Consider the following 13,933-nt stretch of genomic DNA (forward strand, 5'->3'; position numbering starts at 1 on the left):
CTACAAGGCATGGGGCAAACTGGGATTCCTGCTCTGACATTTGCCTCTGTGCACTGTACTCTGTATGACATTATGATTCATGTGTTTGGATAAGCACATGATGTTGACTTCTTAAATTTTGAGGGAGGGGATCAGAGGCTGCCTCTGTCATGAACTCACTAGGCTGATCTCTAATCACTCGCCCCTGATGATGCAGACTTGCCAGGCCACAGAGGAAGAGGATCCAGGCAGTCCTGATGAGACTTAACAAGCTACGGGCAGATGGCAATAGTGGAGAATTCTGCCTTTCAGTAGACTAGGGGAAGGTGATGAAGGCAAAAAAGAAGGGAGGGTGGGACTGGGGGAGTTGAGGAAGGGTGCTTCAATGAGGGTATATAATGAATAAATTGTGAAGAAAAAAATTTAAATTTTCTGGATATAAATTTAGTTTATAACTACATTGCATACCCAGATATGGAAGCATTTCTGTTTGTGGTTCCAAACTTAAAACATGTTTTCTCTAAAAATAATACTTGCTTTTAGAACAGTTGTGATGTGTGTGTGTGTGTCTGTGTGTGTGTGTGTGTGTGTGTGATATAAAATGGTAAAAGTAAAGAGAGAAACAGACATAGGAAGACACGAAGAAAATAAAGTAGCAAAAACAGGAGGCAGCTTTCAAAATCAACCAACAATCAGAAAAAGGTAAGGTCATCCTTCTCAGCTTTTAGATGCAGCTTTTAGACTGGCTCAGATATCAAGTACTTACTCTATCTAGATGGTAGTGACTGAATTGTGTTTCCCTGACTTAAGTTCACATATCAAAGCTCTAATCTTGGATTAATTGTATTTTTAGAGACTGTATTTCTATAAAGAACATAAGGATGAGATCCTAATACCACTCAGTTATGAGAAATCTAAGAAGTAGACTGTTGTACTAACTTAAGTTCATGTAAGGACATAAACAGAAGGAAGCCATCTGCATGCTACAAAAAGGGCCCTCGCCAGCCATAAAAGCATACCTGGGAACTGATTGTATCCTCACCCCAGAACTATGAGAAAATGAACTGCTTTTGTTTGTTCCCCATAGGCTGTGATACTCCTGTTAGCCTAAAATGATTAATACACATTGTCATAGGAAAGAGGCCTGGATTTCCATAGTGTAGAAACCTCTACAACAAAAAGTTCTATAGCAGCATAGTAAAAAAGGGAGAGTTCTAGAGAGTTCCATAGTGAAAGCAGTAGAACAGAACGGGAAGTTGGGGTATACATGTGGAGTGTAAATTTGAAGTCTTTTCTTCTTGTGCTTTGGGAATTAATATTTAGAGAATTGTTGGATTTCTGTGACTTTTGTTATAGTAGAATTAATATAGCCATTCTGTCCCTTCGGTGAAACGGGATGGACCGCCTTGCTGTTAAAAGGTGTGAAGCTATGGATGGTCTACAAGTTTTGCTTCAGAGAGAGGGTTAAAAATGTAGCACAGTGGTTGAGTACTCATGTGGCAAGTTTGACGCACTGACTTTGATGTCCTATAGAAAAAAAAAAAAAAACTAGAGGAACCAAGAAACAGGGACATAAAGAGAAGCACAAAGACAGAGAAACTAAGAAAATATGATCCTCATAGCCTCAAGAGAGGAGTCTGTGAAGACAAAAGTTGGGTCACTTGCAATCTCAACTTCTAAACAAGTGGGTTGACATAAAAGTACAGGCAGAGTAAACTTTCCTGTTCCCATGTGTTTTGAAGTGACTGTTGGTCATACCAAGGGAAACAAGACACCCAAAAAAAAAAAAATCAGACACCTTCTCATGGTGGCTAGTACTGAAAGAGCTTACATCCTGATGCAGTGACATGTGACATGAGACTGTGTTGGGTATTTTTTATCTATCATCTATCTATCTATCTATCTATCTATCTATCTATCTATCTATCTATCTATCTATCTATCTTCTATCTATCTATCTTCTATCTATCTATCTATCTTCTATCTATCTATCTATCTATCTATCTATCTATCTATCTATCTATCTATCTATCTATCCAAATTCCAGCCGTCCCAACCCCTCTTTCTCTTCACAGTCCCACCTCTCCTTCCTCCTAGAGAAGGAGAGGCCCTTAATTGTAACTAATCCACGTTGGCATCTCAAGTTACAGCAGGACTAAGGACATCCTCTCTTACCAGGGAGTGATACAGCAGCCCAGCTACGAGAAAGTGACCCAGTGGCATATCACAGAGAAATACCCATCTCCTGTTGTTAGGACACACACATGATTAACAAGAGTCACATTTGCTGCAAATGTGTAGCGGGTCTAGGTTTTTGGTTGACGGTTCAGTCTCTGTGAGCACCCGTGGGCCCAGGTTAGATTGCTCTGTGGGTCTTCTTCTGGTGTCCTTGCTCCCTCTGGCTCCCTCTATCCTTCCACCCAGTCTTCCCCAGCACTCCCCGAGGTTGGCCCATTGCTTAACCTTGGGTCTCTGCATCTGACTCCATCAGCTGCTGGGCAAATCTTCTCAGAAGACAGTTACGCTAGACTCCTGTCTGCAAGCATAGCAGAATATCACTGGTTTGTCATTTCCTCAATCTCTGTTCCATCTTTGCTCCTACACTTCTTGTAGAAACACACACACACACACACACACACACACACATACACACACTTTTTGGCTCTAAGCTTTTATGTGTGGGTTGGTGTCTCCATCCCCCTGTTAGTTCCACCTCCTTGCAGGAGGTGCCAGTGTTATGCTCCTTAACACCCATTGTTTGGAGTCTCAGCTAAGGTCACCACAAGAAGCTCCCAGGAGCCTGCCTTTTTCCAGATATGGCCTCCAATTTCTATTCCCTTTCCAAGTTCTTCTTCTTACCCCCCTCCTCTCTTTGCCCATCTTCTCTTCTCCCATTACCTTCCCCTATCTCCTACCAAATTCCCTCCCTCCATCTTGTTCGGATGTCTATTGTACTTCCTGTTCTGAGTGAGATTCAAGCATCTTCCCTTGGGCCCTCCTTGGCTTTTGGGAGTGTGTAGATTGTAATATGGTTATCCTGTACTATGCGAATAATATCCATTTATAAGTAAGTAAATGCCAAGTTTGTCTTTCTGGGTATGGGTTACCTCACTCAGGATGATCTTTTCTAGTTAGGTCCATTTGATTTACTGTATTTACATATGTGTATGGGGTTAGGTGGGTGTTCCCATGGACAAGCAAACACTCCTATACACAAGTGCCCACATAGTCCAAAAGAGGTCATTAGATCTCCTAGAACTGATATTTCAAGTAGTTTAGAGCCACCTGATAGCTTCTGGGAACAGAATTCTGATTCTCTGCAATAAAAGGTCTTAAACACTGAGCCACATGTCCAGTTCCAATAATGTATTCTTCTTAAAGGACATTTGCTACACTCCTACCCAAGAGTAGGTCATAATGTCACCTCTACTTACAGACCACTCCATCTCAGCCCTAGAAAGCCTTGTATTTATGTTAAGTGCTAAAAACATCTCCCACTCTATTGCCTTCTTGTGGGACCCTTTTTCTCCTATTGGTTTGCCTAGTCCAGCCTTGATATGCAGGTTCGTTCCTAGTCTTATTGCTTCTTGTTTTGCCATATTAGGTTGATATCCTTAGGAGGCCTGCTCTTTTCTGAAGTGAAACAGAAGAACAGTGGATCTGGGTGAGAGGAGAGGGGTTGGTTGGAAAAAGTGGATGGAGGGGAAGCTGTAGTCTGGACTGTATAAGAGAAGAATAAATATAAAATAATAAAAGTTAGGAAAGATAGATCAGAATGTAGGCCCTCTCTTTTTCTCAATATATAGCATATTCCATTGTAAGAGTATAAATAAGTATAACAACACAAACATTTGTGGATAAAATGTCTCTGTTAACTTCGTGTTAAGCATGTATTGAATAAGAGAGATAAAATAAATTGGTAAATGACCACATGCAACTCCATAGCTGAAGTCAAGGCACCTTTGCTCTTCCTGATAACCTGTGCTATACACTGTATAGTCTTAAAACATTTTAACAAATCAATATTATCCAAGAGCTAAGTCAACAGCTTTCTAGGCACACCACTGGTACAATTGCTATTACATTACAGCTGCTCTCTGTTTCAGGCTGACCAAGGACAGAGGAAGATAGAGTACCACCTCCATCACCGGGCTAGAAGTTCCCAGTTTCACAATAGCTGGCAATTTCTGTTTGTGTAATTTAGGATAGTACTGCAACAATAAAATCTAAGGAATGGGCCCTAATGCACCAGGGGGTCACCAGATGTGTTGTCAGGGTTTTACCAAAGGAATAAAATTAAAGATAAAGTTATCTTCGAATAACTGTAGCCAAGTCCTGCTAACCAAACCCAGTGATGATGTTGGATTTACTGTAGGAAACTTGAAGAAACTTACTGAATGGACCATGGTCTATGGGAGTTGAGAAATATCATCACTGTTGAGAAATATATCATTGTAGTATAGGCCAGATATCTATTTTTGAAATGAAGATTAGCTAAAGGTATTTACAAAGCAACTCTTGGGACACATTGGGCACAAAAAAAAAAAAAGTAAATTGAATTGAAGAGCATGACTTGTCACATTCCAGAGGGAGAGGTATAAATATAGATTACTAGTAGCACTCCAGACAATAGTAACATCAAAACTGTGTTAGTGACCGCCGTCACTAGTGAACAGCAACGAACAACTATGTAACTGTGGAAATCTTTCTTTAAGTCACAGTTTGTAGAACATATTGATAAGGGTGAAATTATAATGAAAATAATGTTTCATTTTATTTTCGTTAAATGTTACTTTCCCCTGTTGGCAATGTAAGTCTATTTTTAAAGCCTTTACTAATCTAAATTTAAAGAGTTAATGGATGCATGAAAACATAAAAATTATGATTAATAAGATAACCAACTATGTGATGATTTGTTCCATGCATTATGTGTTATCTAAATCAAGATAAATATATCTTCCTTCTCTGAGAATTGTTATTGATCTGATCTGTATGTAAAGTTTGCAGTTCTGTGCACTGTGGTTTCATAGCAAAAGTCTCCTCACCTAGAGGCCATTCTATATAATAAATAATCATATGAACTGCCTGTTCGATAATAATTCCAAAAAGACAGGGATTGCTGAGTACAATCCCTTGGGAAGATGAGTACAAGGGTGTATTCATCACTGAGAGGCACTAGTGACAGACCAAAAAGTTCTACCAAAGTCGAATTCAGTGATCTAATGAGTTCATTGGAGTTCCTTAGAAGGCATGAAGGAGGGGTTGTTTATGGGAAAACGGATGGCTGAATGTCAGCTTCCTCATCAAAAAGCCTTCCACAGCATGGGTAATGGCTCATAAAACTGGCTCCTTGGAGCTACATCGACCATTTATCAACTGCTCCAAGGGTTAGTCTCCTCTCCCAGAAATTATTACTCCTCATACAATCTTGGGAAAGATCCTTGTAAATCTTGTAAATTTCAGGAGATTCCTGAAACTTGTGTTTACCTCCTGAGCCTCCCTCCTTTCTATAGAGAAAACAAACAAACAAACAAAAACTGTCAATTTACGGACACCATCTAAATGCAGAGATTTCTATTTATTTTGACATTACTATGTATCTGGTATATATATATATATATATATATATATATATATATATATATATATATTATCCTAAGATAGACTGTTTGTATTTGTTGACTACAGCTCGGTTTTCATGAGGGTCCCCTAGCAGTTAGAGCAGGGACTGCCTGTGACATGGATTTTGTTCCTTGCTTGTGGATCACTTTCTCCTATCTGGACTGCTTTGCCTGGCCTCCAAGGAAGAGGATACACTTAGCCTGATGCAACTTGTTGTGCTTGGGTGGGTTGTTACGGTGATGGTGGGGGAATCCCCTTTTCTGAAAAGAAGGAAAGAGAGTGGTAGGTGGGACAGGGGGGAGAGAAGGGATGGGGCTGTGATGGGGTTGTAAAGTGAATAAATAAATATTCTTTTTATAAATAAATAAATAATCCATATGATTATATGTATCAATAGTAAGTCAGAATATCCTATCTGCTGAAGTCCAATATGAATAATATTAAAATATTTGTTTGGGTACAAAATGAAATGTTTTATAATGAGGCTAACGAATATGAAGTTATCTAACAGTCTCATTTGGACAGGTTTATATTATTTCTTAAGCATAATTTAAATAGATTTTTTTCGCCTACTTTTAACAGCACGGGGATGGAACGCAAATTGCCATTTAGATCCCAAGTCTGCATTTGCAAAGTCACAGGCCAATCATGTGCTCTGGTGCACTCTTCTTCAGAATCTTGGAATTTGTCTCCGGTGTTCTTACTTCCTCCTTCTCTTAAATTTCAAGATGAGCAATAGGCATGCATAAAACAGCACACTAGACACAGAGCTGCACTTTTTGAAAGGAACCAAAGACTACATGCTGGAGTTAGAAGGGCTGCAGGCTCATGGCAACGCTATGATGAAAGGCCATGTATTAGGGATGACCCCTACCTCTGGCACATCAATAGTGTTCACTGCAGGAGGTGACCTCATGCTAACCACTGGTTGAATGTGTCATTTGAAGGCAACATTAAAAAAATTAGAAAAAAAAAAACAAAAACGATCTAAACTGATACTTTTTAAAAATTTCTAACGCAGGTACCAATACTGCTTTCAAATCCCTAGGTTTCAGGTGGATTAGATTTAAAATATCTAAGTAAACCTCTTAGAAAGTATCTCAAACAGTTCCTACCTAGTATCACCTTAGTTAACTAATTGGGTTTTAAGGTTTGGGGTCTCATTTTGTTTTTTTTATTTTTTTAATTATTAATTAATTAATTAATTAATTTTTGCCTTTTGCCCATATTTCTCCGCGGTCTCCCTGCAGCTAATTTCTTAGTTTCACAGTCTTTCTAATAGGGATGGATGAATAATTATCTTCAACATTAATGTAAGTAATGACCTTTACTCCAGTGTAGTGAGAAAGGTCTAGATACAGTTCTAGGCAGCCAGAAATCCTGAGGCTAAATTAGAAGACCAAAAAGAAAATATTTATATCTGCATAGCTAAAATATGACCTCCCCCCAACCCCCAGAAAGCACAGGAGTGTCCTAGGGGCTTATATCTAAAGAACACAAAACAATAAACACACACACACACACACACACACACAAAATAGTGAGAAATTTCTGCTCAGTCCACAAGGGCTATTTAAATCAATAAATTAAGAATCAGACTTTGGAAGCTGGAAAGATGGTTCAGTACTTAAAGCACTTGCTACTCTTTTTTTTTCATTTTTTTCTTTTTTTATTATTATTAATTACACTTTATTCATTTTGTATCTCCCCATAAGCCCCTCCCTCCTCCCCTCCCGATCCCACCCTACCTCCCCTTTCTTCATGCATGCCACTCCCCAAGTCCACTGATAGGGGAGGTCCTCCTCTCCTTCCTTCTGATCTTAGTCTATCAGATCACATCAGGAATGGCTGGATTATCTTCTTCTGTGGCCTTGTGACCTCAGGGGGAGGTGATCAAAGAGCAGGCCAATCAGTTTATGTCAGAGGCAGTCCCTCTTCCCATCACTATGTAAGCCACTTGGACACTAAACTGCCATGGGCTGCATCTGTAGCACTTGCTACTCTTGCAGGGAATTGTGGTTTTTGCTCCCAGCACTCACTGCATAGCTCGCAACTGCCAATCTCTTTAGTTTCCAGGGATCTGGCACACCCATCTGGCCTCCACCGGCCCTCACACAGGATACACATGCTTACACTCAAGCATACACATACACACAAAATCTCCAAGGTGAGCTAGAGTGTGGACTAAACATTCCCTTGGGAAAATAATCACCATCATAAAACAGTTTCTAAATGAAACACAGTGACTGGCATGTGTTTAATTTTCTAGGCTCTTTCCAATTTGGTTTGAAAGTCTGTGTAAGGGCCACTAAGCCGCACAGGACTTGTTACACTGACAAAGGTCATCAAAGAATGAAGTTAAATAATATTTATACCTTCTTCAACTGGCTTGTGTAAATGTAGCTATGCAGAGAAAGGTGGCTGTTTTCTTCTCTTACTTTGGAGCAGGATACAGCTGGGATACAGAGTTAATAAAATGTAACTGATAAGAAAAAAATAAAATTTAAAAAATAAAAAAATATAAAAATTATATGGATAAACTTACAGAGCTGTGTGTGGCTGACACACAGCATCATGACAGGATACGTGAGAGTTTTCACTTCTGAGAGTTGAGATCATGGGTCAGGATATGAGAAGACTCAGGAACAAGGGAAGTGTGGGGAGTATTTCACTTCTGCAACTACTATTTTGTTATATGTTTTATTGCCCCTTTAATCATTCAGTGTGACCTATTTGCTTTTGAAAATGAGCATAAAAACTTCAAACTTAATACCTGAATTCAAAAAATCAACAAGCTGTTGACTTGTCTGTTTTAAGTAATGGCACTGAAATATCTGATTCATCCAAAATTAAATTTCTGGTTTCTTATCACATGCATCTGATAATGTATCAAATAGTCACATGCCATTTGATTCTGTATTCAATCTTGTATTTTCTTTTTTTGTATAACTATACAGTTAATGCTGTTGAAGCTGGCAATAGAGTGACTTATTTGTTAATACTTATTATGCATTTGCATATTAAGTAGCTTTCATGCCACACTTTATATGATTTCCACAAGAGATTGAAAAAGAGGTAAAATTATATTCAATAGGCTACTCAATAATCAAGGGACTCAGGAGCTGACCAACAACTGTGCATAGCTCAGAACTATTTCACGCACAGGTCTTTCACTGAGACAGTATCTACTTTATAAAAAGGGCAATTTAAATAGATGCCAATTGGAAAACTGCCTTGCATCTGGCAATCATTCTCCATTCTAGCTTGTCATAACTTTGCTGTCGGAGAGCTTTTGTGGTAAAGTAAACTTGCAATTACAGCAGCCTCACATGAATCTTCCAATGGCCATCCATTGCCTTTGCAGCTGGGTGAAATTCCAATCCTTCGGGTCCTAGCCCAAACCTTCAGCTCTCACCTTATAGCCTTCCACTTTTCTTGCATAATGGTTGCTGAGTAATCTCTTGAAGTACAAGTTTTTGGTTTCCTTGAAGACTCAGTTTTGTCATGTGATATTTTACTGCAAGCTGGGCACGTGATGTTTTGCTGTGAGCTCTCTCATGCAAGGGGCGTGACTTTAGCCAGCTGAGGGCATCGATTTTGAGGAGAGGAGATATATAGAGGCCAAAGAACAGTGAGGCATGGCCTTCTGGACTGACATCGATGTGCTGATCTTTGTGCTTTGACACTTGACTTCACAGAGAGAAAAGCTCCAGAGAAGTTCTCGTGACAATCCGATTGAGTCTTGTGCTTTCACTGACTTGTTCTGATCTTTTTTTATCATGTTGCAGCTTCGTGTTGGCCTTTGGACTAGACTGCTGCTATCCTGAAAACTGAGTCTGGTAATCCCCTAAAGACCCATCGACCCTAATCAGCAGGAAGTAGATAAAATAAGTCTACAGCCCTTTTCTCTACTAATATCTAAGGTGAGGGTGGGTGGAAGGGAGGGTAAGGTGTTTAAGAACCCTAAATAAAGTAGGTTTGGTGAAAAATCTAAGCCTACAATCTCTGCAAGTTTTGTGTTATCATAGATTATCTTCTCTAGGTTCTGCTACCTTGGCAGCACCTAGTTTATTTCCTACTCAAGCTTCATCAATTCCTTAAATCTTAATGATCACTATATTCCTAAGCAAACATTTGTGTCTGATAACTATAGCATTTTGTTTCATTTGCATATTACCTACAATTCATAACTAGCATAAGTCTTATGCTAGTTGATTTCATATGATGATTAACTTAATAGATGGTAATTTCCCCTAACATAGCAACATGGCCCTGTTTTTCATCCCCAGTTTTAAAGAAAGTTGTCAACAAACTGCTTAACTGTACATTGAATTATAGCAGAACACCAGAATCAAGATGAGACATAAGAAATAATTGAGTGGATGGGAAGAACAAAAGGGCTGAGAAAAACGATATGTTTTAGAGTAGGAAGTTGCCAAATAAAAGTGAATGGTGAATAGGTGAATCAGAAAGGTGACCCAGAAAGAATCATTGGCGACTTAAAACATAGCTAGAAGAAATTTGTAATAATGAGCAAAAAAAAATTAGATGGTGTTGTGGCAGTATAGAAACTGTTAGAGCAACGGCATCTGTGGGGAACAGATGAAGGATTCTTACTGGGTGTCCCAATTTTCATAAATGAAGCAGCCACAAAGCCACCTTCCTGAATTGAAGAAGAAAAGCATATAGATGACTGACCGAGAACAATGTCTCTTTATAGTGGCTTCTATGTGGAAGAAAAGAAGAAGACAACAAAGCAGACAAAAATGTATCTGCAACAATAAGACTCCAGCTGGAGTGACATAGCAGGCATTCTAGTGCCCACAATGAGCATGATTTTCTTATTTTATACAGAGAACATACATTCCCAGATAATTAAAATCATTTCATAAGATAGCATCATAAAAATCGCTGCTTGTAAATACTGAATATAAATTGTTTATGTTTCTAATTTAAAAAAATAACTCAGAGCAGTTTTAGGTAGGCAACAAAATTGAGCAGAGGGTGCTAAAAGCTCCCACACGTGAATCCAAAGATTACATCACTCAATAGTCTATGTCAGAGTGGGGGAGAGCAGTACATTTGCTTCACTGGCAATCCAACACATTGACACATGGTTATGTCTGAAGAACATACTTTATATTAGGCCCATTCTTAGGAGTTTGTCATCCATGGATGTCAGTAATTGCTTAATGATAAGTGAGACCCAGAAGGGATTCAGTGCTCAAAACCTCCTTAGCACTCTACCTGCCCTTCTTTCCATCTCTTTCTAAGGTATCCACCAACCATTGGCCTGCTTTTCCACACTCTTTTGAATCTCAGTATGCTTTCCTCCACCTACTAATATGTAATATTCCTACATGTATTTTCATAGCTTGATTTATAATATTTAAAGTAATCTGATATTGTATAGTAGTGTGCCAACTTTGTTATCTATTTTTAGAAGAGGAAATTGTGGCTGCTCCATTTTTTTTTGCCACTTATAAACAAAACTATGATAACCATTGATGCATAGGACTTTATGTGGATGTGTTTACATTTACAAGTGTGTAAATACTAAAAAAAAAAATATTGCTAGTACCATATAAGGTTAGGCTAGTTTTAAGAAGCTGCCAAACTCTTTTTTAACGTGGTCATTCCAATTTTTGTTCCCACCAATGTAGGAGAGTCCGCTCTCCATGTCTTTGTTGTTTCAAATTCTGTGGTTTTAACCATTCTAGACGTTGTGTGGTCAAATCTTGCTGTGTAAATTTCTGTGACAGTGGTGTTTTAATATGCAATTTAATTTTTTAATTGTGTGTAAGTATGCATGCACATATATACAAAAACATGCATGATCAATTTTTGATATCTTATAATCATATTTTAATTAGCTATGGGAATTGAACAAGATGATGGCTTTCACCCTGATATTTGTACATGTTCACAATGTGAGTTAACCATATTCTTTTCTTTAATTATACTTACTTATCTCCATCCACTTTCTAATAGTCACATCTGCAGGTCAGGGTCTCCTTCACATTTATGCCCTTTTCCACTTTAGATGGCATAATGAAGAATTCATACTATATTTGCCCTTCTGAACCTGAGTTATTTTATTCAATGCGATGAGCTTCTGGTTTGTCAATTTTCCTGGAAGTATAACCATTTCATTTTTCTTTATGGTGGCATAAAACTCCACCATAAACCTTTTTTCTTTACCCTAACTTGCTATATCCATACATTAAGTGATCATCACCTCTGCTTTTGCATAAAAAATGTGTAGGATAGTACGACAATAAACGTGAGTGTGCAAGCATATTTTTTAGTTAACAGACTTCAATACTTTGGGACATATACTCGAAAGGCATGTGTCCAATTTTTTAAGGGTCTTTCCTGATGATTTTTTGCAGTAAATGGAATAACTGACATTCCTGCTAAACTTATAAATGGGTTCCTTTTCCATGAATCTTAGATAAAAATTTTGTGTTGTGTTAATTAAAACTATTTTGACTGGTGAGATGGAGTCTTAATGCAATCCTAATTTGCATTTTGTTGATGTCCAAAGATGGTCATGTTTTTTCGTGTGTTTATCAGTAATGTGTACATTGTTTTAAGATGCCAAATTCAGGAAACAGATAGGATTGCTTACTGCTCCTTCAGTGAAACCAGCACTCCTATGGTGGCTCACAATTGACTGTGACTCCATCCCCAGGGTGTCTGACACTTCTTGTATATGTGTGTTTATGTCTATGTCTTCCCCCACCTACATTTGAAAAGTTTGCTGCTATAATTCCATGGATTATGTGGTTTTGCCACATTTCTCTTAACCTCTTTTTCTATTCTGTCACATGGTTTCTTAGGTTTGTCCTCTTGGCCATGTTCTAGGGCAGTGGTTCTCAACCTTTTTAATGCTGTGACCCTTTAATACAGTTCCTCATGTTGTGGTGACCCACAAAAATAAAATTACTTCTTGCTACTTCATCACTGTAATTTTGATACCGGTATGAGTCATAATGTAAACATTTGGGTTTGCTGATAATCTTAGGCGACCACTGTGAATAGGTCCTTTGACCCCCAAAGGAGTCACACCCTGCATTTTGAGAACCACTGTTTTAGAGTATGTAAAGGCTGTGTTTTTCTTTCTTTTTTCTGAATGTAATAATGCTTCAACCTTGTCTTAACTCTTACACATTCTTTATTCTGTTCCACCTAGTCTATTGGTGGCATTTTGTATCTGATTTCCTGAGATTTTTATACCTCAGATTTCAATGTTTATATTTGATTTGGCAAGATTTCTTTTTGCCATGGTCTCCATGTTTTGTTTTATTCTGGACTGTCAGTCTCTCTGATGAATTTTTGAGCTGAAAATTTCACTTCACTTATATATGTATTTGAATCTTCTTTCAGGTCACTGATTATTTTTAAACTAGAATTTTGAATATGTACCTAGGCTTCTTCCTTCTCAGTATGTTTGGATCCAGTTTCCATGGAGTTATGACCTTCAGAGACATTTTACTGCTTTGGATTTTCACATTTCTTGTGCTTCTCCTTGTGTTTTCTTTTTTTTTTTTTTAATTTTTTTATTTTTATTTTATTTTTCTTTTTAGTTACATTTTGTTAACTCTGTGTCCCAGCTGTATCCCGCTCCCTCATTCCCTCCCCAACCCCACACTCCCTCCCTGGTCTCCTCCCTGCCCCTTTCCAAGTCCCCTGATAGGGGAGGACCTCCTCCCCTTTCATCTGACCCTGTTTTATCAGGTATCTTCAGGGCTGGCTGCAAAGTCCTCCTCTGTGGCCTAACAGACTGCTCCTCCCCTGGGGTGGGGGTCAAACAGCCTGCCCTTGAGATCCTATTAGAAATAGTCCGTGTTCCCCTTACTTTGGAAAACTACTTGGTTACTGAGCTACCACAGGCCACATCCGAGCAGAAGTTCTAGGTTATATCCATAGATGGTCCTTGGTTGAGTGTCAGTCTCAGAAAAGACCCTGTGCCCAGATATATTTGGTCCTTGTGGAGCTCCTATCCTTTCCATATCATACTAACTTCCCTTCTTTCATATGATTCCCTGCACTCTGCCGAGGGTTTGGTTATGAGTCTTAGTGTCTGCTTTGAAACACTGCTAGGTAGAGTCTTTCAGATGCCTTTTGTGATAGACTCCTGTCATAAGTTCAATGCACATCCCATTTGTCTTTCTAAATGAGGATTAATCACCTTCGCCTGTGTCCACTTTCTTGATTATCTTCTTTAGGTGTGTAGATTTCATTATGTTTATCATGTCTTGTAGGTCTATATAAGCGAGTATATACCAAGTTTGTCTTTCTCCTTCTGGGATACTTCACTCAGAATGAT

This window comes from Psammomys obesus, unplaced genomic scaffold (assembly GCF_907164565.1).
Source record: "Psammomys obesus unplaced genomic scaffold, mPsaObe1.curated_primary_1811, whole genome shotgun sequence".
In the NCBI taxonomy this organism is placed as follows: domain Eukaryota; kingdom Metazoa; phylum Chordata; class Mammalia; order Rodentia; family Muridae; genus Psammomys; species Psammomys obesus.